Below are 27592 nucleotides of genomic sequence, written 5' to 3'. Positions count from 1 at the left end.
ACGAATTTAAATTGAGAAATATAGACCAAAAGAACACATTAATTTCATATTGCATGTTTATTCAGCCTGAGTGCTATAAATTAACTGGTTACTGACAAATCTGTCAATAAATGGTTCCCGGTGTTGAGATGTATAGCGAAGTAACAGCCGCCAACAGTTGGATTGCAAACAAGAAAGGACTTTCGACTAGTGAATGGATACCTAGCCTGAAAATGACAGCAAATTTAGCAGCTGTTCGTTCCGTTCCCGGCAGATCTCTCGACGGTACCCGGTGCAGACATGGCTGCCCGGAGATTGAAACTTTAGCACACGTCTTGGGATTCTGTGAACAGGGATTGCTCTTGAGGAACTCTAGACATCATCTTGTAAGACCCAAAATTGCTGCCGCATTAAGAAATAAGGGCTGGATAGTAGAAGAAGAAATCTCCTGTCTAGCTGAAAATGGGTCAACGAGACGAGTAGATATTTTAGCGTACAATGCTGACACTAAACAGGGCATCATTGTGGACCCCACGATACGTTTTGAAGTAGAATGTCATCAGTCAGCCGAGGTCCACCTTGAGAAGAAGTCGATCTATGAGCCTACAGTCAACTATTTCAAGCTGAAATATGCCTTAATTCACGTTGAGATATTCGGCTTGCTCATAGGTGCTCGAGGGACTACACCAGCTTTTTTCGAAGAATTTCGACGGCAGTTTGCTCTGCCAACATCTCTGAGGGATGACATTGTGATAATTGTGTTAAAAAAATCCTGCCAAATCCTAATTAATCATATGGTGCCACATTAATAGAAATTGTAATTTTTCGCACCATTTTCTTTGTTTCCCTTCTTTAAAATTTAATATCTATGTTTACATATGTATAATAATTTTTTGAGGATATACTGAGTCCGTAAGGGCCACCCTCAATGGGGGGAGCAGTTTACTACTACTACTAACAGTACAAATTTCATTAAACACAAAGTCCTACAAGGAATTAAAATTTAGAAATATAAACTTGAACGGTAAAACATCGTAATTTAAACACGTTTTAGCTCTCCATTTTGAATGTTCCCTCAAACCTTAGAATCATTATTTAACTGGTTTCTGACAATCATTTGCGATTTAGGGGTAGGCCGCATATTCTTGGAGACATTTTAGTTCTTATTTCCAATGTGCGACGTAGATCCATTTTTCTCATCTGTATTATAGCCTATAAGACAAAGTAGGGTAAGGTTCCGTATATCGCACCACTTTAGCATTTACAATTTTTATTGAACAATACAATTTTTATTTTCTGCATTCCTTTAAAGAAATACATTCCCAGAACATTTACCTTTAATGTAAAAAAGAATCCTTAACTTTGATTTAATATTTTTGAAGTAGAATGACATTTTCGAAACACTTATCAGTGGTGCCATTTAGGCAACTAGTTTCTTAAATAGCACCTGCGGTTTCTTAAATCGCACCTCTTTAACTGCAGGGAACATGATGAAGGAAAGCTTTTAATATTAAACATATTGAACAGTATTTAATATGAATAATGTAATAAATGCAAATTACAAGTTTATTGAAATTAATGAAAGAGAGTAACGCATCTTCAAATGAAATTTAAAAAATAGAGCATAAATTACCTAACATTTAAACTTCCTGAATGCGTTCTTTATTGCTACACATTTGCCATGTGCTTCTCCAGGCAGTTCAAACTGTAAACTGCGTCACATTTTCTCCACGATTATCTCGAAGCCACCTAAGAACTGCTTCATGATTTAGCTGTCTGAAAGGTTTGAAGATAGAAACATCTAAAGGCTGGGCTTCTGAGTATTATGACGAGGAAACTGAAATAGGAACACATCATTTTCCCGAGATAATCTAGCTTCTAAATTTTTGGAATGGTTCGTATAGGTGGACATACAGAAGCAGCACTTTTTTCTATGGCAGGTTTGAGTGGCAAATAAAATGTTTGAGCTATTCGACAAATAGTTCACTGTTGATGTAACCTGAATCAGAGCAAACAAATAACGATCCTGGAAGAACACCAGCTGATAATGTATTTGACGTTTAAAATTTTTCATAGGTGGCACAAAATATCTGGATGCGCTTGTACAACACACATTGGTTGTATTAACGCCCTTTTCACCACTTGATATTGCACCCGCCTGATGCATTCCTCGTTCAGTTAAAATTTTTGGGCTTTCTTTTGTATGGCTAGAATTGCTACAGTTGCTCATATCGCACCGGTGCGAATTAAGAAACTACGTCATATGTTATTATTTCCTTCATTCTAGCCTATAATCACCACATGTTCGAAAATCGTACTAAGTTAAATGTTCTTTAATATTTCTTTTAACCAATAACATCTTAAGATTATGGATTCCTTTGCATACAAATCCGTTATTTAGTTACAAAATGTTAGCTAAATTTACATCCACCTGAGCGATTATATTAAATACTCTATCACCACGTTGCTAGCACAAAGAAGTGGCAGAAATCAAGTGACATGGTGGAAGCACAGTCTACTATATACAGTCGCGAAGCTCAATATGTAGTAAAAATGCAAAAATGGGTAGTTGCCCACCACTAGGATCGCTACTATCGCCTCATCATCGCAGATCTCTCTCCTAGCAGCCGACAAAATATGTTACACTTTCGTTGTCGTGTTCTTTTGGAAAAATTAACACCTTCCTTCCATTATTGAAATATTAAATGCATAAAGTTAATTTATTATTTTAATGAAGTATATTAAATTCCGCCATAAACTCGAAGATACCTGCAAGAAATAAGTTAATATAATTTTTGTTTGTGCAAAACGAACTGAAATTTGCTATAATAGCTTCACTCATTCAAGATTATAGCGATAATTAACTATGAAACCTATAAATATTAATTTGCATTTCTCTTTACAACAATAATAATGGAAATATGAATTAATGGAGTAACTTACGTGTACCGGTACTTGTAGCGTAGGCTTACGTAGTTAACAAAGTTGGATGAGGTTAAGCAATAATAATCACACCAGAATTGGAAATAAAACGTGATCAATAAATTTTATTGTAACAGACTTTTTCTACGTCTCTAGTAAAGCGATAAATAAAAATAACAACAAAATTAACAGCTATAATTAAAAAAACATATCCTTTGAAGAAAAAAGTAGGCCTAAGCAATAATAATCCCACCAGAATTGAAAATAAAACGTGATCAATAAAGTTCGTTAAAACAAACTTAATTTTTCTACATCTTTAGTAAAATAACACATAAAAATAATAACAAAATTAACAGCTACAATTAAAAATATATCCTCTGAAAAACAAAAGTAGACCTAACCTTTATTTCTCTGGAAATTTAGCAGCCTAAGTGACAACTTTAACCGGTATCTAATGTCCTTTCGGTTAGACTGAAACATTTCATTGTGAAATTTAAGGATATAATGTATTCTAACAGTCACAAAGAACTTCAAATTAACAGTTTTGTTTCTGCACAGCATTCTTGTGGAAACCCAGGAACCTTTCTGAATCTTTCGGAAATCGGAAAAAGGATAACTCTGGCCTCTTTCTCTTACTGTTGCTACAATTTATAGCACTACAAACGTCTCCTCCTTGTCCCATATTATTATTCCAATTATTATATTTTAGCCATTAACATTTTCATTATAACCAATAACGAACATTTCACAAGCATCAATGTGAAATACGCAACGAGCTAGCACTCGATAGAAATACGACACAGTCCAAAGTCGACCATGGACAGTCTATTGTTTCTAGTTGCTAACCGCTTGGAGCGCTTTATCACGAGATTTGCAAAAAAACACCTCAAGCTTCGCGACTGTATATAGTAGACTGTGGTGGAAGTTCATATGGTAGATTGTAACAATACCACTAGATGCTACATTACTACAGTAACTTGTTTTAAACTAGCAGTGGTGCCATTTAGGAAGCGGTGCGATTTATGCTACTCTACCCTAACTACTAAAAAAACACGCACAAAATCATCATGGGAAATCATAATTTATTATGAAATCATAGCATAATTCATAAAGACGCTGATGCAGCTGTTTCATATTTCTGTATTTCGTAAAGCGCATTCTTGTATTACAATATGTAACAACTTCACCGGAGACGTACAGAAGACAAAAGAAGCAATTGAAAACTATGAATCCAAGACTAAATAAAGAGCATTGTTTACTGTTTTCAAATGAATTATTTTATTTAATATTACACATTTACTTATCATGTAAGCAAACAGTATTTTTAGTGACTTCGCTAAAATAATCGCTATCCTTCGGTGAGACATGTTTGTCACTTATGGCTGTGAATTTTGTAAAATACGAATATTTTCCCTGGATAAAGAAAAACCAATACAAATGGAGTAAAAATTAGTATTTTATCGCGGACCAAAATAATGCCTGTGAATTTTATAAAAACAAGTATTTTCCCTGGATAAAAAAAAAACAATACAAATGGAGTGAAAAGTATTTTATCGCGGACCAAAATAATAAAAATAACCGTTTCAGTACAAATATTATAGGGAAATACTCCATTTTCATTAATCTTTTCCAGGGAAAAACACCCATTTTACTCCATTTGCATTGTATTCTTGGTCCAGGAAAAAATCGTATTTCATGAAAATATTGCCGTGGCTCACTTAAGTATAATGCCTTAAATGTTAAACTTCATCGTCACGAAAAGGGTAAAGTTCAGTATACGGATTCCTCACTGACAATTATATCTTAAAATACTAAAAGGAGCAGATTTGTCTGCGGTTGTCGAATGCGCATCATTCTACTTACGAAAAGGCACTTTTCAGTGCCAATAATTTATTTTGTGTGCACAAGGTTGGAATTTTGAAGTAAGAGGGAAAGGAAGGAATCCGTGTTCTGAAAAATATCCTACCAAAACGTCTCTTAGAATTCACACCACTAAAATAACCGTTACAATTATATTAAGAACATTTATGCCTTATTTTTTTTGCCTATTTTTATTTTTCTCAGTAATTTCCGTTGCATTGAAGCCATTTTTTACGTAATACAAAGTTACTCAGAAGTGACACATCTAGAGTGTAAGTATTAGAATTAGGCTATGCGAAAAGTATTTCTATTGCTTTTTGCCACATTTAATTCTTCTGGGTGATTTCTCACGTATTAAGGTGATTTTGTGCATATCAAAACACCTCCCACAATTTACACCTCTAAAACATAAGATCACCATACTGTCTTGTCTATAAATTTCAGTTACAAATTAAACATACAATATTATTCACCTACAATGTAAGTAAAATTATCCAAATATCTAAATATCTGCCATAAATACGCTTCCACACAAATTACTGAGCACAAAACATATCTTTCCCGGCTTTAGAAACGTCACCCATGCGGTCTGACGTCTGTCTTCTCGCCGACATAACCTCAGCCGCGCAGGTACACAATCTCCTTCGCGAAGAATAGCACATCTGGCACTCGTGTTTCGATTTGCACCGCTAGAAAACAATGACAATACAAAGTTGTTGGCTTACCTGAAGGTTTGTAGCTTCTCCCCTTTCTTGTTAATATCCTTCAGTGATTGCTTCACAATTATAACACTATTTCTCGGTTACGGAAACACTACAGCCACTATCACACCAACACCTCACCACAACACTCCATACAAGACTGGCGCCAAAGTGGACTCTCGGTGTCTTGGGAGAACTTGTACGCATGCGCAGTAGACACGGAGAGAAGTTGAGCACACCTGTTATCCTGCTGGAACATCGCCTCGAGGGTCCGACATTCCTCTGCTCAGTGCGCGAGGGAGAGAATGAGAGGAAGGGAGAGAGAGAATGAAAAGTGTAAGAATGTTCCCAACCCTTCTATCGGCTACACTCATCATTGCAATATGTTCTTACGTTCTCTCACAGGACTGTCCAAAACCAAAAATAGAAGCGATTCGGTTGCGTTTCTTAAATTTCTGAATAATAATCTAGATAGTGACAAAATCGAGTATAAAAGTCACAGTGCCTTACGAAAGAAAGAAACAAGAGGGTTTACAAAGTCCGGATCAGCTTACTTAATATCCTAAGGGTGAAACCTAACCATTTTTTTCCTCATTACTACATATGCTAATGGATTATGGTGATTTTCTAGTTTGAAGATTGAATTTTTTTTGCCAACTTCGTTTCGAATTTCGATACTGAGAAATACTAGAACTGGTAGTGATTTTATAATTATTATGTTGGCAGCAGGAACAGCTGTTGCCGGCAGTGCAAATTCTGAAAATTGAAATTGTTCTAGATTTCTGAATCGATTACTGGAAACTAGTGAAATTCGAACATACTAATATAATTAATTAATATCAGTATTATATTAATACATCAGTTATTCATAGATTTCAAAAAGGCATATGACTCGGTTAAGAGAGAAGTTTTATATAGGCCTAACATTCTTAATGAATTTGGTATTCCCAAGAAACTAGTTCGATTAATTAAAATGTCTCAGTGTCCGTATAGGGCAGTTCTTAACTGATGCTTTTCCAATTCACTGCGGGCTAAAGCAAGGAGATGCACTATCACCTTTACTTTTTAACTTCGCTCTAGAATATGCCATTAGGAAAGTCCAGGATAACAGACAGGGTTTGTAATTCAACGGGTTACATCAGCTGCTTGTCTATGCGGATGACGTGAATATATTAGGAGAAAATCCACAAACGATTAGGGAAAACATGGCAATTTTACTTGAAGAAAGTAAAGCGATAGGTTTGGAAGTAAATCCCGAAAAGACAAAGTATATGATTATGTCTCGTGACCAAAATATTGTACGAAATGTGAATATAAAAATTGGAGATTTATCCTTCGAAGAGGTGGAGAAATTCAAATATCTTGGAGCAACAGTAACAAATATAAATGCCACTCGGGAGGAAATTAAACGCAGAATAAATATGGAAAATACGTGTTATTATTCGGTTGAGAAGCTTTTATCATCTAGTCTGCTGTCAAAAACTTGAAAGTTAGAATTTATAAAAACAATTATACACTCCAACCCTCACCAATGACGAAAGCAAACGCTGGAGATCAAAACCAGTTAGAGAAACAGTAGTTCGAAGGACACTGAAAATTACACTACACTTGTGTTGAAACGGGACCTGTCTGTCATAAAGGTACAGTACCTTCTTTTAAAATTTTTAACACTTTTAACGTTTTTAACTATAGAAAGTTGTAAACAAAAAATACATCAATACTCGCCGCAAAAACGTCGTGATGTTGAAAGACTCAAACTGCGATATTATTCTGAATTATTTTGAGGTGGAATAGGCCTTAATGGCCTACCTTGATGATGACGACGACTGTGAAGACGACGACGATGATGATGATGGTGATGATGATGATGATATGCAACCACATTTTCAGAAAAATTAGAGAGACTCAGAAGTAATTCTTCCTAGTTAAGGCATTCACAAATTAAACCGATTCCTGCTTTTAAAAGGATTTTTTTTATCCACATATGGGTAGTAGAAAAAAGTTGCTGAAATGATGTTCGACAAGACGTATAAATGTTTCAGCGAAATACTTTCTATTTTACTTACTGCATTCTGAGTACTGAGATATTTTTATTATTTTATTGCAACTCGTTTACATGGTTTAGCATACTAAAACAAATTGCAGTCGTTCCATCAATAAAATAAGAAACACTTTCCTTTCTAGATCTTGGATACATTTGTTGAAAGTGTCTGTTTTGCATAAACACTAACAACAAACTGATGCTTTAATTTACAAAGTTAAATATTGTCCAAGTAACCTACAATGTAAAAGAAGTTAACTGCAAAATCTTGAATTTTAGATAGCCTCAAACATTTTATATATAATTAAACGGAATTGCGCAGGACGATATTCAAATGTTTCTAGAGGGCTCTCTTTGTTGGAGGGAAACAGAATCCGTGGAGGGAAATAACTTTGTAAAAAGGGAGATGTGTTATTAAGAATTCAATATATGCTGGAAACGGAAAAATGACGTAATGTACGTTAAGTTGTTATTCCAGGTAACGCCTTTATTGTACTCACGATTGAACACTGTTTTGTTTGAAATCGAGCAAACAAATAATTATTCTGGTTTTTAAAATGCTGTACGTCTGGGGATTTTTTTACAAGAGTAATTTCCGATTGTTTATTAGTTCCATTTATATTAGTGAATAAATTCAGCGTACGTTAGTACATGAAAGATTAGTGTAATGTAGAATAACTTAGATGGATCGATTTGGTATAACTTATAAACAGACATCGGATTCTAGGGCAAATGCCTATTTTATTTCTTTAGGAGAAAAGTAAAAATAATTATTAATATTTGTGTTTCATGGAAATTGAAAGGTATTCAAAGAGTTTTATAGTGCCCTAAAATGCCCTAAAACGGTTATTAGAGCCTAATTTGTTAATATTCGCCTAAAAATGCCTAACTCACTGTAAAGTTTCGCATTTTACTCTTACTTTTTATAATTTATACATGCATTCACTGCGAAATTTAAGGCATTTAAAAAGTGGAAAGTTTGCTTCACTATACTATACTATACTATACTATACTATACTATACTATACTATACTATCAAGAGTGATATCGGGGGAAAGTGTAAATGTTCCAGTAAGTATTGATGTTTCTATTGTACCTAATTTAAAATTTGCGCCTCTCACATCAGTTTCGGTTGAAAGAAGTTTTTCTGCTTTCAAAATGATTCTCAGTGACAAAAGGCAAAGGTTAACTGTGGAGAATTTAGAAAAAAATTCTGGTGGTGTACTGTGCAGATAATTATAATAAAGTCTGAGCATGGAACTGAATTTCAATAACTTAAAATGAGTAATCTTGATATCAATAATCATTATTTCATTAGTTTCAATGTATTAAATTTGTGCAGCTCTGTTTGTAAATATAATATAGTATTCTTTTTTAATGTTTAAACATACTTTTTTGTGCGTATTTTAGTGTATAACTAAAAATTTCAGTGAAAGAAATAAGTATGATACCTTGATGTGCCTAAAATGCCTATTTTCATTAAAATAGAGCCTAATTTTACAAATTTTTTGCTTATTTTAGGCGCCTAAAACTGCAATTTTTAGTGCCTAAAAATCCGATGTCTACTTATAAAGAACATGAGTGGATAAATTCAGTGCATACAATAATTTCAGTGGGTCAGTTCAATGTGTGTAGAACTCCAGTGTATCAATTCAATTAAGTGTACATAGCAATTTAGTGCTTTGTTTTTATAGTTTTAGTAAATGATTATATATTCTTATTTCTAAATTATTATACTCACATATAATAGGTTTAATTTATTTCATTACTATATAATAGAGGGAAGGAACTGACCACCGTGGCCCATTATCTCCTGGCTTATTTGCCTCACAAGTGGTGTCTTACTGGTCTCAAGTGTGTGGTTCAGATTTGTCTTCGCACAGTTGACTACACAACATTATGTAATAATACACAAAAAAAAATGGATGCGCGCGGTAGCAAGCCAAGGAGGCTGGGGGTTCGATTCCCGATGGGATTATAGATTTTCTCCATTGATTTAATCTTTCCGGCCGCATTATGATCCTGAGATTTACTTAGCCACCAATAGAAATGAGTACCAGGGGCTTTTTCTTGGGAGTAAAGGCGGCGGGCACATAGGATTGACATCCCTACTACCATTAATGCCGATTGACAGTAACCTCACCCCACCCTCTGACTCGATTTGACCTGTAATGGGGTTTGGTGTACCTTTTTTATACAATAATTGCAACAATATATTTATTATAATCCTAATATACCTTCAGGTAACATAGAATTCCCCATCTTGGATATAAGCTTACAATAATAAATTCGTGAACTTCGAACAGAAGTTGCATTATTTTGATTCACATTGTTTATACAGTTCGCTACCGAACCCGGATTGTTTATACAGTTCGCTACCGAACCCGGAATTACGATTTACCTCATTCTGCGAGAAATATGGTGACATATTAGATGCTGTAAGTGCTCGCCATTTACATCCAGGCAAGACTGAATTCTCCGGAGCATATTATCGGATGGCTTCACTAGGATGTCCGCGTTTATTGCCTGGATCTCTGTGGTGATGTTTTCTTTCAAAGCGTCTATGGTTCGTGGTTTGTTCTTATAAACTGTCTGTCTTCCAATACTCTCGAATAATAAACACGCTCTTCTAGAGTATATCGATTCATTTCAACTGCACTACTTGTGTTTCTACGAACTGAACTGTATTGAGTCTGTTTTCCACTACACTCGAATTACGAATAAACACAATCAACAATCAATGATTACATACTCGACGCAACAATCACAAATAAGCCAGCGGACAAGCGCATTGTTGCTACTCCAAGTTGCACCAGTGTTGCCATACCTACTGATTTAGCAGAAGATTTCCTATTTTTCCATTGAATATACTGCTCTACTGATTTTTTGTCAAAAGCCCGAATTTCTCCTGGCTTTTTGGCATGCTGCAGTCACCTAGTTCTATTCTCGGATTTTCAACTCATGTCTAATTTTTTAATCTTATACACAAGTCAAACAATGTTTTCATTTGTCTCCCTGCTCTTAACACGTCGCCACAATTATGCTTACAAGAAGCAAAGAGTCGCCTCTCGCCTGGAGCCAGCGGCGGATTATGATATCAGCACACTGCAGATAAAGAACATGTTTTAGACACATAGCTCAGAGTTATGGGTCTCTCCAATCCACTCGATAATCTAAACGTAATTACAGAATGATAGAGAACAAATGTTTGAAACCTTACCACGGAAGGAGAGGGGGGGGGGGGAGAAGAGACGGACGCACGCACACACACACACACACACACACACACACACACAATTGAAAAAGGGGACATGTCGAAAATAAAGTGTTGGAAAATCGCAAAAACTATAAGTTAAATTAAAATGTTCATATATATATATATATATATATATATATATATATATATATATATATATATTTTCTAATTAGATCACTATGGATACATACATACATTCAGGATCCATGAAAATGTTAATATTTTAAGTCTGTTATAATTTTTTTGCGATTTTTAGAATTAAGTTATTTTATTATTGTTTTGGGGACCCGGGGAACAGAGGAAGAACGAAACTTATTCAGTAGTGAAGTTTGTTTCTGATTGTGTGCACGTGAAACAGTGAGAGGTAATGGCATTTTTGTGTTTCATATCTTGCACAGTGATCTTTTAAAATGAGTGAAAGTGTCCCAGAAAGAAAGAAAAGTAAATACTCCCAGAATATTATAAATCAGAGTGGGAAAATGATGAACAGTTTAAAGGATAGTTGTGTAAAAGCAAGAAAGGGGGTAATTTTTCGTCTGTTATAGTCGCAGCTAATTCAATACTGTATTTAATATAATCTTTAAAATAAATCTCGTTGTATCGAAAATATTTTGTGAATACACGAAAAATTCCTGATTAATATATTAATGCGAAACATTGTCAATAAGACATTACTGTGTAAAAACAAAACTTCATGACTTTAGTTACATATGCTGAGTATAGATGACAGTAATTATATTTAGCAAAATTGTTCCATTTGATTTGTTAAGGATGTGCCATATTGTAATATAACAGTATCATCTTTCTTACAGTACACCGTTTTATAATTAATATTATAATACAAAGAGGAAATTCATGTTTAATTAATCTACTGTAATCTCCTGTTTTTTTTCGATGATTTTCTCCTGATTTTCGTGAGTAGGTCGTGGCAACACTGAGTTGCACCACACAGCAGTGATCAATATCTCCATTAGTATTGGAATTATTAAAATAAATTCCGGGTTCGGTAGAGAGTGGGACATACTGTATTATTTATGGGTAAAATCAGCCATCTACATCGAGGAATACTTCCAGATCTTGTGAAATACCTCAAGAATTGTCACGTTAACCAGTCTATAGAGACATATTTTTCTTAACTCTCGAGCAATTTATAGAAAGCTGTTTTATTCGAAGCTGTTTTACAACGCTGCACGATAAGTAACCACACCCCACTGCGTTTCTAGAAAAATGTCAATATCCTAGTCATAGACCATAAAAGCTTATTTTGAAAGTAGATACATTACTTGGGGGAGTTAGGCTAGTAAATAATCGGTTGATAAGGGATTAACAACTATTTTTCTGGACAGCATCCAAAGCGATAAAGAGAAAAACAGGAAATATAAAGTATAGAACATTGCAGGAAACAGAATATAAAATCTGAAGAAAATGGTTCTCCTATAACAAGCGGGATTTTTTTTTTTCGAGTAACGACCGTATTGTTATGATATCCAAGCATAATAGCTTCTACAATTGACGCAAATATCAAGGAGGCCGTGAATAAAATCTCAGATGTATTATTTTCTTCGTGGATATCGCGCTGTGAATTCAAGCGAAAATAATCCCTGTTAATGTTGTGTGAATGACGACTGCATGATTCAGGTGTGGCTGGAGCTATTGCAAGACCACAGTGGCATAATTGTCAAATGCCTTGAGGCAGTTTACTTTGCAGACTGTGAGAGAGATCTTTGAGTAAAGCATTTCTCACATCGAATTTAGTACTAACAGATGTTCAAATTTAAAGCTACGATTCTTCTACAGCGAATATTCAGAGCACTACATGTCCTGTTATTTTTAAAAACATGCACTCTATAAATTAAAGTATTATTATTATTATTATTATTATTATTATTATTATTATTATTATTATTATTATTACTATTATTGAACATTAAATCCAGACGTTTGAGATGGGCAGGGCATGTAGCACGTATGGGCGAATCCAGAAATGCATATGGAGTGTTAGTTGGGAGGCCGGAGGGAAAAAGACCTTTAGGGAGGCCGAGACGTAGATGGGAAGATAATATTAAAATGGATTTGAGGGAGGTGGGATATGATGATAGAGAATGGATTAATCTTGCTCAGGATAGGGACCAATGGCGGGCTTATGTGAGGGCGGCAATGAACCTCCGAGTTCCTTAAAAGCCAATAAGTAAGTATTATTATTATTATTATTATTATTATTATTATTATTATTATTATTATTTTATTTTATTTTCCTTTATTTTTTCGTTTTATTTTCCGCGAAAATGTTAAATACTGCCATATTTAGTTTAAATCTAACCAAGTTAGATACTGCATAGGGGAGAGTCGGGTAGTATCGGACAGTGCGTTTCTTTCATCTACCACCATATGGTATTACCTGAATGACATGGTTACGTTTCTCTATGCGACATCACAGAAACGTAACCATGTCAATCAGGTACTATCATCGTGTGGTAGATGAAAGAAACTCACTGTCCGATATTACCCGATGTCCGATACTACCCGACTCTCCCCTACAATTACATGTTCTGCATGCAGCATTCGACAAAAATGCCTTCTGAAGCCTCGGAGTGTGTTACTGTTCACAGATCTCAGAAAAGCGCCGAGCAGAGAAATGGTGTGTTAAAGAGAGACTCCACTGATATCATGAAAATTTAAAAAATATATATATATATATATATATATATTATTGGGCATTTCTTGTCTTTAGAATGTATGTTTTCATACCCCAAATGGATTTAGTTCAATTCTGATTACAAAAATGTTAAAAAATGTTTTTAAAATTAAAGCTGTTAGGGGGCATGACATTTAAAGAGCTGTCTAAATAATTTTTTCAACAGAGAATTATTCTTTACAAATTTCTGATTATAAATCTAGTAACTTTTTGTTCAAAAGTTGGCTCCCTGAAGTTAGTTGATGAATGTAGCGGAAGAGAATAAATTTTCCCCCAAGTTTATTTTTCTTGGTTCAACATTTATTTATTTATTTATTTATTTATTTATTTATTCTGGTGTAGTTAAGGCCATCAGGCCTTCTCTTCCACAACACCAGGAATACATCAACTTTTTATACCAAATATTAATCAACCTGAATGACATTATGACTGCAAGTATTTATGACGTAGATGAATGTTTCTATGCATTTATGTTGTAAAATGCTGCTAGTTTATTTTATTGTAGGAGCCCTATATTATGTAAATTATATTTTCGTGGTTTAAAAAGTCTGAAATATCCGGGAGGAGATATCCTCGAATTCGAGGGGGGGGGGAATTTTCCTCTCCTGGCCACTCCCTAAATCCATCACTGATACACAGCCATTTCTCCGCTTTGCTTTCAGACTTCACAGTTCTCGTGTATTTGTTCAAGGAAAAGTTTTGGTGCCTCACGTTGCGATATGTTTCCTGTAACTGACAGGCCACGAGCGTAAGTTACAATCAGTACTGTAAATAACTGTTATTTAGAATTTCAGAAGTAAACATACATTATCAACATAAGATCTAATCAAAACATTACATTCGTTGCCTCATTAAGCAACTAGGAAAGTTGATGACACACCTACTGGTAACAGGTTTGAATACCCTTCGATTTAAAGATTAGACAATTATTATGTTGCTCTGTATGATAAACATGTGGATCGCTCGTCTGGAAACACAGTTACGTCATTAACGAATTGATGTCGTAATAGTAAAATCCAGTGCAGCGCTTGAGTACGGCAGTAAATAAAGACTTGGTGTTCAGCGTCTTCCATGTGATTTCCTAATACTGCACTTCACTGTATCCCACCTAGTTCTGTGCAGAAGATGCAACACGGACAGAGACGAAGACTGCATCCTAAATTCTCACAAATAAATGTTTTTGCCTTGCCTTCTCTGGGGCTGCTTTTCAGTAATATTTCATATCATATAATATTTGTATTAGTTTTTACTTTTTCAGAATACAGTAGAACCTCTATTATCCGTGGTAATGAAGGGGGTGGGCTAAACGGTTGATCGAAAAAGTCGGATAATCCGTACCATGAAAGATTTTCGAAAATTTAGTGAATAATACTTAGACTTTCGTAATTCCCTTCGTGGTTTTGCTGGTGTTGCGTTAACATGCTAGATAGCGGATCAGACGTTCACTAATTTAAGTCTGGTTATCAACGATGGGTTTTTAAGGGGCAAGGAAACTCCTTACAATGGCTGTCTGTGGAAAGATATCAGTATTGGAGGTCTCGTGTTATAGATTTGTATACTTTCTACACTCCAATCTAGTATTCTGATGCGAGATGAGCCACGGTTCATCTTTCCCCAAACCACTCAATTATTAACACTTTTTTTTTTAATTTCTTAGCAAAATGAGTGTTCTTTTGACATCCGTAGAAAACATTTCATAGAGAAGGTACACAGTACGACAATTCGAACAATACACCTGTGGAGTAACAGTCAGCGCGTCTGGCCGCGAAACCAGGTGGCCCGGGTTCGAATCCCGGTCGGGGCAAGTCACCTGGTTGAGGATTTTTCCAGGGTTTTCTCTCAACCCAATACGAGCAAATGCTAGGTAACTTTCGGTGACGGACCCGGACTCATTTCACCGGCATTATCACCTTCATTTCATTCAGACGCTAAATAATCTAGATGTTGATACAGCGTCGTAAAATAACCCATTAAAATAAAAAAAATACAGTGTGATTCACAGAAAAAATTAATTTCAGTTTTTGTAAGCTAGAAGTACAAGACTTAATCACGAGTAGACCGAACTGTTAAAAAGTAATATGTAAGAAACTTCTGTTAATATTCCAGAGAAAATGACCTTGCTATGGTATACCAAAGTTCTGACAGATAATTTGTAGAATCTAGGCTTAAAATTACATAACATCTTTTCTTTTAATTCGTGAAAAATAAATTAAGACTTTCTCTGGAACAAGAACTTATTTACAAAATCTTGAATTTGAGATACAGATCATCAATTATTTAAGATCCGGTATAAGAGTGTGGTACAGAATGACAATCGGATGTTTTTGAAGTGTGCTGTGTTTGTTGGGGGGAAATATATTTCGTCAGGAGGGAGATGTGTCATTAAGAATTCAATATATTGCCTTGATTTTATGAAACCTTCTATGTGACATTACAGAGCATAATTTTTCAGGAGGAAGAAAGAATTAATTATAATTCAACAGGCGTACACTGATCCTCGATGATATCATCATATTCACCAACGTTTACTACCGAATTCTCTGTAGTAATGTCACGAGAGGTCTGAGATTCATCTGGGAAATCTCAGACCTCGAGTGGCATTTATTAGGACTACTTCGTGAATAAAATAAAAATGTAAATAATACATCCCTAAAATTCGATCACAAAATTGTGAAGTTGAAATACTCGTAGATGAATATCGATTACTGCAATAAAGAAATTCGATGTTATTATTCAGTAATGTCAATTGCGAAAAGCAAAATACAGGTTTAACAATGTTAATTACATGTACTGCACTTTTCTCTTATTATTATAACATAAATACATTTTCATTATCTGCTGAAATCATAATTTAATTTAACAGTAACAGTGGGGACAGCTATATACCAATGCTTATGTATTCACAGCGAGACATGTTACTACACAGTGAAGTCATCTCTGTATAGATAGGCCTAATTAAAACACGAGTTTTATTACGACATACGGAAGGCAGTTTGATCAAAGACCTTATTATTACTATGTAAGATCTTTGAGTTTGATATGTGATGATGTTACATAAATCTTAACATCTGACTTTCTATTAATTCTTTAATTTCATTCACAAAATATAAATGTTATAGGTTACAAATATAGGTTAACTTACCTGTGGGAGCAGGACCAATGTCAGCTGTGCGTTATTTCGACCGTTACTCACAATCAGTGCTACACGAAAGCATTTTTTATAGCTCGACAAACGCATTCTCGCTGTAGTGTGTAACGGAACTAAAGCTGCATCTACACATTTCAATATTCCAATCGCGTATGCGTGCAATTTGGGAAGAATATTGAAAGAATCAAGTTTAAAAGGTACTTTCAATTAAGATGCATGAAGATTTTGTGTCTACATGGTGCGCCGTTTTGAACGTCGTCTTCACTGCGTAAATATATTAATTAATATTAAATATCAATCTTGCATTCATTGCTTTAAAGTTGAAAGAAAAGTTTAACCGTGTAGTTGCATCTTAATATATTCATGATCATCAATTTACGGGGGAACAGTTGGCGACAACGACTAAACAAAAGAACGACCATGCGATAAATTGATAGCGATAAATCTAGCTGCAAAAATTATCGCAAAATGTGACTGTTGGAATTCAAAATTTCATTGCACCTCATTGGTCGAAAATGGAATGACGTCATATAAACGAAATAGTCTAATATTCTTCTGTATGCCTATTGATATTTAATTACTTTTTTCTTCCTCCTGAAAAAAATTATGCTCTGTACTGTCACATAGGAGGTTTCATAAAATTAACTACGATACACTGGAAGAGGAAAAACGACATAACTTACGTTATAATGTTATTCCAGGGAACGCCTCAATTATTGAAAATAGCTTGCCATTTTGGTCATATTATTTTACAGATAGTTATGTTCCTACGTTGTACATAACCTCAACCTCCTACTCGTATCGTTTCTTCTGAGGAACTCGACTCACGACGCAATGAGGAATACAGTGGGTGATCATATTATTAGGCCCACTTGATGAAAATCAGAAAATTTATCTTCCGATAGTAGTATTGGCAATAGCATTATGTTGCCTATTTTAATTGGATATCATGAAGTACACATTTCAGTAATGATATGTCGCTTTTAACAATTGGAAACAAGCCGTCATCGTGATCTAGTGGCTAGAACGCTGAACTTATAAACCTGTGAACTCGAGTTCGATCACCGTTGTAGGCCTATGAATGAATGAATGAATGAAGCCACTGTGTCCCATGAAGGGCTAGGGCCTCCTACAGGAGGGGAAGCTCGGTTGGTGTGGTTCACATGATGAGCTATTTCACGTGAACAATATTTACATTCACAGTCACTATGTGAAATACACTAGAGTTTGTCAAATTTTAGTTCTATATGAGTTTGTTCTCCACTCGTTCCTGTTGCGGGCGATGGTTGACCAGTTCCCTCCCAGCTGCTGCTTGAATATCTGCCCATCTTTTTCTTGGCCTGCCTTGTGTTCTCCTTCCTATGTACGGGTCCCACATGGTGGTTTCTCGCGCCCATCTGCCTTGTTGCTGCCTTGCTATATGACCACCCCACTTCCACTTCGTTATGAGGGCTTTTTGTGTGATGTTCTCAGAAGCTGTAATTTTCTGCAGTGCCGTGTTGGAGACCTTGTCTTTCAGTGAAGCGCCAACTATCTTCCTCTCCATTTTCCTTTGGCATATTTCGATGTTCGTTTTGCCTCTCTGTGAGGGCCCAGGTTTGGCAACCGAATGTTAGCACCGGGAATACACAGGAGTTAAGAGCCTCTAGTCTGAGTCTGCGGTTTATGGACCTGTCAAGGAGTATAAATTTTAGCGCCCAGAAGGCTTTCCAGGATTGTGTTATTCTCCTTTGTATTTCTTTCTCCATCCCTTGGTTAAGTGAGACAGCCTGCCCTAGGTAGATGTAATCGTCCACGTGTTCTGCCTCTGTTCCTAGTACTGGGATTGGTGTTGGCGTTCTATTTGACATTATTTTTGTTTTACTGTCGCCCAACACAGTTGCTGAGCTTGTAGGCCTATACCCGATTTATAACTTGGGCAATCTCATGGTTCAGGTAACATAGGGGTTGTCTCCGGGAGGTTCGGTTCCCCTGTAACATCCCAACATATTTCCATCATCATCATCATCTCATGGTGGATGTAGCGTAGACCAGCCTCTTGTAGCGCACTCTGGTCAATGACTCTGTCCTACGAGTATACAACTTATTTCATATGGGACAGTCAAGTACCCGAAATTACGAGGGGGATCCAGGAAATAACGACCGTTCGCGCATACCCGCCGCGCAGCTGACTCCTCTTCCTTGTTTGAAGGTCAACTGGCTTCCTTAACATGTGTTCTCATAATGTTGTGAGTACTGGTTGGAACAAGTCGCCATTGTGCATTTTGTGTTACTTCAAAATGAACGACGTGATTGATAATCCCGCCGACTGTGAGGTGAGGAGTGTGATTCGATTTTTGAATGCCCGACATTTGAAACCTGCAGAAATTTGCCGGCAATTGAAAGAAGTGTATGGTGATACTGTAATGAATGAAAGAAATGTGAGAAAATGGTGCGAAATGTTCAACAATGGGCGAACAAATGTCCACGATGAAACTCGACCCGGACGCCCATCACTCATCACAGAAGATCTGAAGACTAAAGTGAACGACAGAATCTTGCAAGACAGGCGCACATCACTCGACGAATTGCATATTGCCTTTCCTGACATTTCTCGTTCTTTGCTTGGTGAAATTGTGTCGCAACATCTTGGCTACCACAAAATCCGTGCACGATGGGTTCCACGGCAACTGAGTGACCAACACAAAACTCAGAGAATGGCCTCAGCATTGACATTCTTGATGCGATATCACACATATGGAGACGCCTTTCTCGATCAAATTGTGACTGGTGATGAGACCTGGGTGTCTCACAACACTCCAGACACCAAGCGCCAATCACGTCAGTGGCATCATCCCTCATCACCCAAGAAACCGAGAAAATTCAAACAGACTCTCTCAACACAAAAAGTCATGGCTACTGTCTTTTGGGATAGCAAAGTTGTTCTTTTGCTGGATTTCATGCCAAAAGTCACTACGATCAATGCAAATCGTTATTGTGAGACTTTACGAAAACTACGGCGAGCCATCCAAAACAAGAGGCGAGGAATGCTTCCGAGAGGAGTTGTGATTCTTCACGACAACGCCTGCCCGCACACTGCTGCTTCAACTCGAGAATTGCTGGATCAATTCGGTTGGGAAATCTTTGATCATCCGCCCTATAGTCCACACCTTGCTCCTAGCGATTTTCACCTTTTCACTATGCTGAAAGACTTTCTGGGTGGTACGCGTTTTGGAAGTGATGAAGAGTTGAAGATGACAGTGAACACCTGGCTTAATGAACTGGCAGCAGAGGAGTATAACACGGGAATTCTAAAGCTAGTGAACAGATACGACAAATGTTTAAATGTAGGTGGTGATTATGTAGAGAAGTAAAGGAAGCTTCAGTTATGTAACAGACTTTGTTTTTTCAAATAAATATATTTTTTTAATTATTACAACAAAACGGTCGTTATTTCCTGGATCCCCCTCGTAGTAAGAAAAGGACAACAATTGGAATCAATCGAGTCTAATTTTAGACTCTCCACTGACAAAACCTAATTTTATATCAGATGTTCCTAATAATAATAGGATCACCCACTGTATATTTGGACATCCCTGTTCCTCTCGCTTCTTATTGTAAGGTGTAAGAAAGGACGTGTGCTCGTGCGTAGAAACCGGTTATTGACCAAACTTGGCTGTATAACCTTGTCAATTTAGTAAAGCTCGGCTAAAGGATGGGCATTGAGGTCATCGATGTGGTATGTGCATAAATCTTCCGAAATGTGTCGTTAAACTACTATATTGTAATCGAAGAGGAGAGTCAGCGTTATCAACAGACAGCGCATTTTCGTTCCCAAACAAGTTAGGGAAGTTATCGGTTAGTACATCCTGGCCATTCAGAGTTCAAACTCTGGCGCTAAATGCTTACGTCAGGACGCTACGAAAGGTATAGTTCAGTACATAATAATAATGGATCATGACAACTGTAAGTGGGAATGCTACTAAATTGAAATGGTCTGTCCAGCTACTTTTTAACCACATAAACGCACTAAAACTTCCAAATTAGCGCTCTGCAAAATATTAGTGCTGCATACGACAGAAAATATAATTAGATAATAATACTGAAAATAAAAAAAAAAATACTATTTATCAAGGAATAAAGTTGAAAGAGCATGATATTGTAAACATGAGTTTCAGCAATGAAATAAAATAGAGAGAGAGAGAGAGAGAGAGAGAGAGCATGAAAAAGTTAAGTTTATGAGTTACGAGGGAAAAGCTTCATCACTGCACAGTGAACTGGCACAGTTTTGAATTGAATTTTGAAAAAAAAATCTTCTCTATTTCAATTAATCCACTTTTACTGCAGTTAACTTTCTTTTTTCTTTAATGTTTCAAATCACATTATATAACGTATATGTTTATTGTATTCAGGACCCTTTTGGTCACTCAATTCTTTGAGCTGATATCTTTAATAAATAAATAAAATATTTTTTAATACTAAATACAACAATACTAATAGCTGGATCGATTAAACACTAAATCCTTTTTTTCTCTCCAACAAAATTATATTGAATAAGCAGTCGTGGACAGCCGATAAGGGGTGGTCCTCAAGCTTGGGGGTTGGGCGAAGGGCTAACAACCCATCACTGTAAAAAAAAACAGCTTGTTATGAATCCTTCAAATAATTAATCTTGCTCAGGATAGGGATCAATGGCGGGCTTACGTGAGGGCGGCAATGAACCTCCGGGTTCCTTAAAGCCAGTAAATAAGTAGTAAGTAAGTAACAATATTATTACCATTTTGCCTAAAAACCATAAAATCTTTATTTAGTCTCATTATAAATAATTAAATGTGTAATGATTTGATAGCATTGAATAACTAGAAAATTGTGTAAGTAAAACCTTAGATATTAAGTTATGTAGATATTAAACAAATTTCATACATAATTATATAATATATTATATACTGTTGTGTAGTATAATTTATAATGTACATATTTTTTTTATCACTGAGGAATAAGGAAAATCTGTTACCTTGTATTCACAAAGCTTTACTGGATTATGCATTGAGGTAGGCCACTTCTGGTTGCATTGTCTTAGATATTATAGAGAGACATAATAATAATATTGATTTCATACTAAATTAAAAATGATTAATATTGTTTTTTTAAAGCAAGCTATACATTCTACAGTAAAGATTTCAGAGTACCGTACTTTCACATGGAACTATTATACATGTATGCGAAGTTCCATTAAATTATCTTAGTGCTTTTTTAGTTGTCATGTAGAAGCCGTCCGGCTGAACAAAATAGGCCTACTCCATAATTGTTCGTAATTAAGTATGCAAATTTTTATTTCTGAAGGATCTATACTGCCCGTGCCTCACTTCCTGAGCTGTTTCTTAGCGGGGCGGGACGCAGAGAGGGAGAGTAGGAGGTCCTGGGTACCGCATGTGCCTACTACCCTACGTTCAACACATCGGCCTTTTCAGGATTCCTTTCGTCAGCTATGGAGCAAGATCAGCCATGGACAAGCGAATGTATAAGCTATCCCCTCACAAAACAAATTATGTTCTTCTCATCAATTCCTGTAACTAAACACTAATACCAGTTATAGACTATAGTGTCTACTCGAGATTATAGACCTAATCGCGATTACGGTTGTCATGTGTACACGTCCGTAAACTCTTTCCTCTATGGCAGTGTTTCTCAAACTTTTTCCACCGCGAAACCCCTTTTAATCTAAAGTGTAACTGCGGAATCCTTGTAATATTTTATTAGTGTTTAATAATTAACAGACAAGTGAAAGCTAGTATTTCAATAATTCTGTTCAATGGGACGAAAGTATTTGGTTTTTAAGCCTGCAATCTGGTTTTATGGCGGAAAGTTGTAGTCTCATTTCTACTGTACTTCTGCATTTTGTCTTTTCGATATTTTGTTTTAGTGAACACATTCGCAAAGAATCCAGTGATGAAAGTGATAAATATTATGGGTATTTTCCGTTTTAGATGTTCATTAAACATATTATTATTACGCATATTATTGGAATATTATTATTACGCATATTCTTAGATTATTAGGCCTATTATTATTATTATTATTACTGCTACTACTATTATCGGTGGTTTCATGTTATTATTGATTCATATGTTCGTAACATTTATATATTTTTATAGTATCCACTAAGTATAAAATAGCCACCGGAGCAGCCTAGTCGGCTAAGGCGCTTGCCTATCGATCCAGAGTTGCGCTCGAGCGCGGGTTTGATTCCCGCTTGGGGTGTTTACCTGGTTGGATTTTTTCCCGAGGTTTTCCCCAACCGTAAGGCGAATGTCAGGTAATCCTTGGCGAATCACCGACTTCATCTCGCCAAATACCATTTCGCTATCATCAATCCCATCGATGCAAAATAACCTTTTAGTTGATACAATGTCGTTAAATAACCAAGGGTGAAAAAGCTTAAAATAACATTTAAAATCATATAGGTCTCACGGAACCCCAGAACATACTTTGAGAAATGCTGCTCTATGGTAATGCAGCAGTTGTCCAGACTGAACAAAGAGTGGCCTAGTGTGTACACACATTTTAGGAAATCGCCATCAGATATAACAGCGATAGTGGTAACCATGGTTAGAGTATCCAGTATTATAACCATTAAAGATCCCTGCGATGGCATAGGATAATGTTTTCAGAACATGTAATATGCTGCCGTGCCGTCACGCTGCAGCTCCCGTGCCGGTCCGAGCAGACCTAAGAGGCGTGGTTATAAGCACTAGGGAACTCTCGGTTCAGGACGTGAGACACGGGCAGTAGATTCTTAGGAAAAAAAAGTTGAATTATTACTAATAAAGTAATAGCTAGCGAAAGGTGTACCTCCCCCTCACTATTTCGTTAGGCTTCACACGTTAAAAACGTTTCTTGTGAATTTTTTCCAACTCCACATGATGCCGAAATCTATACAGCAACTGCTTTAGCACGGCCTCTTATATGAAGATAAAAATCAATGAAATAAAGGAGCATCGAAATACGTTATTCATTTTTTAATCAATATGTTTTGATGTTCAAATTACCTATATAAAGGGACGACATCCCGGATGGTTGAGTGGTTTATTTCAGGAAATCCTGTGATGCACATAACCTCTTAAAATATAAAAACAAATAAGGTGGATCCGCCAATATAATAATTAAAGGTTACGGATTCCATTTGATCAATATTGAAGTAGACGCATAACCTGAGCCATGAATAAACAAATGAAGCTTTCAACCAATAAATGCATTGCGGGTGGCATCGATGTAATTCCTTTTAGGGCAGTGTCACTTGTTACAATTTTATTATTCTTGTCGGATGGTACGCAGAAAAACAGCAGTAAGCTGAAATGAGCCTGAAGCATAAAATCTTAAACCAAATGAGCAATATTGTTGCTTTGAAGTTAGTGGTAGGTTTCTGTTAGTTTCTGTTCCACTTTTTTCTGTTTCTTGTAACTCTTTCTGCAACCATTTTATATATTCTAAATCTCTCCAAAAACTTTTGTTCATATAAACTAACAAAATTTCTTCTTGGCACAATTCCTTCTTTAAATAACCAGCACATAACAATAATGAAGACCTGAATTGACAAACATTCTAAGTCCAAAATTTATCAAATTTGACTTCCTATCTGACAATGTTGTGTTTTGCATAGACTATCATCCTGTAAAACGAATATTCTAAGTCCAACTCTAAGTCTAACTTATATTTTTAAATCATACAAATATGGCTTTGAATATTCTTATAGCTGTTACAAGTCTATATGATTTATTTGCTGTCCTGAACAATTTACTTCAATGGACTTGGGATGTTTCTCAATTCATGTTTTGAATCGTGGTTGGAAACTACGTTCTCCAGCCGCCATTTTAAACAGTAATTTAAATTTAAGTACAGCACTTAAATTAACGGGAGATTTTAACAGTAGTTAGGCCTAACCTTCACTGAAGTTGATGAGACATCTTTGTTAAATCTTGTTAAGATTTTAAGATTTTTGTAACAAAAAAAAAAGCTGCCCTAAATAAGGGTTCGAATAGATCGGCCTATTAACCAATTCATAAAGAATAATCATTAAAACCAATTGTGTGACAATTTGAAAGAAAAAAGAAAACATTAAGATAAATTATACGAAAACATAGGAAATCATCTATACTAATAATAAATCTGTAGCCGAAATTTTTCTGGTAATTTTCGATTTTCCAAAAATAATTGGTCCTAACATATATAATTAACCACCCTGAAATCGAAAATCGCTTTTTTGAAATTTTTGTTTGTATGTCTGTCTGTCTGTCTGTCTGTATGTTTGTTAACTTTTCACGCGATAATGGCTGAACGGATTTCGATGAAAATTGGAATATAAATTATGTTCGTTGTAACTTAGATTTTAGGCTATATGGCATTCAAAATACATTATTTAAAAGGGGGGTTATAAGGCGGCCTGAATTAAATGAATCGAAATATCTCGCTTATTATTGATTTTCGTGAAAAATGTTACATAACAAAAGTTTCTTTAAAAATTATTTCCGATAAGTTTTATTGTTTGAAAAGTTTTATAGGACTGATATTTAATGAGATAAATGAGTTTTAAAATTAAAATACTGCCATCTAAGGCCGTGTAATGAAATAAAAACAGATGACTTCGTCTATAAGGGACCTTGGACAACAACAATCGAAAGCTATGAAAGATAGCCTACAGAGAATGTTTCTGTGTTTGTATGAAGTAATATCGGAAGCTAAATTAACCGATTTGTATAATTAATTATTATTTCACCATTGGAAAGTGTAGTTTCTCTAGATGGGCATAATGCTATAATGTTATTACAGTAACTTCTTATATAATATAATATAATATAATATAATATAATATAATATAATATAATATAATATAATATAATATAATATAATATAATATAATATAATATATTATAATATAATATATGTAATGTAATATTATATAATATAATTTAAGTTATTTGAAGGGTTCAGAACCACAGTGGGCCAAACGCCATTTACTGAATACGTAGAAAACAAGGGTTAAAATTAAGATATTACCATAATTCAATGGAAACCTATAACAAGTAAAATAAAGTATTACACATTAAATATAAATGATGTCAATGTTCATTAAACTATGGTTGCATGTAATAAAAATTAGAAACATATTAAAGGAATTGTCATTGCACCAATGAGTGGTCTCTGGACCAAAATGATCGCATTTTAATTATTTGGATGCAATTTAAATTAAGTAACATATTAAACGATTTATCCTTCTATCAAACACAAATGTTCCCTGGATCAAATGTCCTATTTTAATTATGTAATTACTTTATATTTATTTCTGACGGGTGCAGCGGAGCGCACGGGTACGGCTAGTTTACAATAAACGTTTGTTGGATACAAAGGATTACTAATTATAGCTAAGGATGATTTTAACACATGAGATCCTATGGCATCAATCGTTGCATCAGAAATGACTTTAACAGTTAATTAGACTTTAACAGGTCAATAACCCTTAAATTGGCAAAACTTCATTTTTCACACCAGTTTATTAAACCGTGTCGGACTGTAAAGAAAACAACTATTGCAATGTTCATATTTTATATGTCGTACAATATTATAGTATTGTGAAATTTTAATTTTCCTACCAATTTTTTTCTATTGTTCCATTAAAATTATAGCATATAGCCTGTTAACCTGTTGTATCCTATACGATTCTTTGCGAATTTAAGGGTTAAGAATATGAAATTGTAACAATAAAGAACATATTAATAATGTTAGAATAAATGTTACATTGTGAATCAGTGCTGCCAAGTCAGCGGTTTTGTAGCTAAATCTGGTGTTTTCAGGACTATAGTCAGCTACAGAATTTTACCGTCAGCGGCTAGCTATTTACTTGGCGTTTTTTATGATTCCAGGCAGAGAGAGATGATATTTTTAAGTCTTTTTCTGTAAAGATGTTATAATTTTTTTATATGTACTTGCGGACAATGTTAGTTAACCATAAACCAGAGCTTAGTATGGTATTATCACACTTTTTCATTGTGCGAGTATACAATATCAACGTTTTATGTTAACTCCATTTGGTGCAACCACGTCCATTTCATTCCTCATCCTTTGTTGTTGTACAAATAGGTATTCCGCATTCGTTAACCTCTTAATCTAATGTATGCAGTGTTTTTGTAAACGAATTGATGTATTTAATCATAAAGAATAGATAATGAACTGAATTATTATTATTTTTCATTTATGATATATGATATAGGTTATTACTTAATTTATCATTCCGCATTATAGTTTACTAGTGGCTTGTGCAGCAAATGCTGCTGCAAACTAAGTTCGTTAGACGTTCAAATAACCATTTTTCAGATTTATTTTCAATGAAGAATACTTGTCTTTTTAATAGTTATTTGCTACCATAATAATGAAACATACTCCCTCTGAATGGATTTTTTTTAGGCCAAATACTTTCTCTTGAACCTATCCAACTTCAGTTTTTGAGTTTCAACGCGAAAACGCAAGTATCAATGTCGGGACGATAGCAGTAGCTATTTCAGGTCATTGTGGAATGTAGGCGAAAGTTAAAAAAATGTCAGGTTTGCTAAGCTTTCGAACAATAGCATTTTCGTATAGCTGCTGCATGTAGAACTTGAAATGTAGAGCGTAAAATCATTTTATCCTACTAAGAGTTCTTGCTGAAATGATCTGGAGACTACAAAATTTTCTAGGCCTCTTATTTTATCAGTAAGTAATAACTTTTGATCTTTCCTTAGGAACTGTAATTTTTGCGCTCTGTCGAGCCAATACTGAAGACAATGACACATATCAATATCTACACTACACCGCCATTAAGTAAATGAAAAAGACCCAACCCCACTGGGCTAATAAGTATAAAAATATTTTATTTTTAATAACAATATTATTATCTTACTTAAGTTTTGTAGTTATATATAGCAGCCACTCAGTAAATTATAGAAATGAAAATCTAAATTAAGATATTCGCTACATTTAC

The 27592-nt window shown here is 35.2% G+C and overlaps 2 protein-coding genes across 4 annotated transcripts in view; one reads left to right on the top strand and one right to left on the bottom strand.

Annotated features, from left to right (window-relative positions):
- Window positions 1-5626, bottom strand: part of nahoda — a 334524-nt gene extending 328898 nt beyond the window's left edge. For 2 of the 3 annotated variants that reach the window (XM_069822333.1, XM_069822334.1), the window contains exon 1: window positions 5487-5626. The gene's annotated coding sequence lies outside the window, so the exon portion shown is untranslated. The remainder of the gene's footprint in view (window positions 1-5486) is intronic. The other variant, XM_069822335.1, reaches the window with a different exon arrangement.
- LOC138696879 (electron transfer flavoprotein beta subunit lysine methyltransferase-like) overlaps window positions 1-27592 on the top strand; it is a 327451-nt gene that overhangs the window by 180846 nt on the left and 119013 nt on the right. The window lies entirely within an intron of this gene.

Source organism: Periplaneta americana, chromosome 3 (assembly GCF_040183065.1).
Source record: "Periplaneta americana isolate PAMFEO1 chromosome 3, P.americana_PAMFEO1_priV1, whole genome shotgun sequence".
Lineage (NCBI taxonomy): Eukaryota > Metazoa > Arthropoda > Insecta > Blattodea > Blattidae > Periplaneta > Periplaneta americana.
The sequence above is the reverse complement of the archived record's forward strand: the minus strand, read 5'-3'. Positions and strand labels throughout refer to the sequence as shown.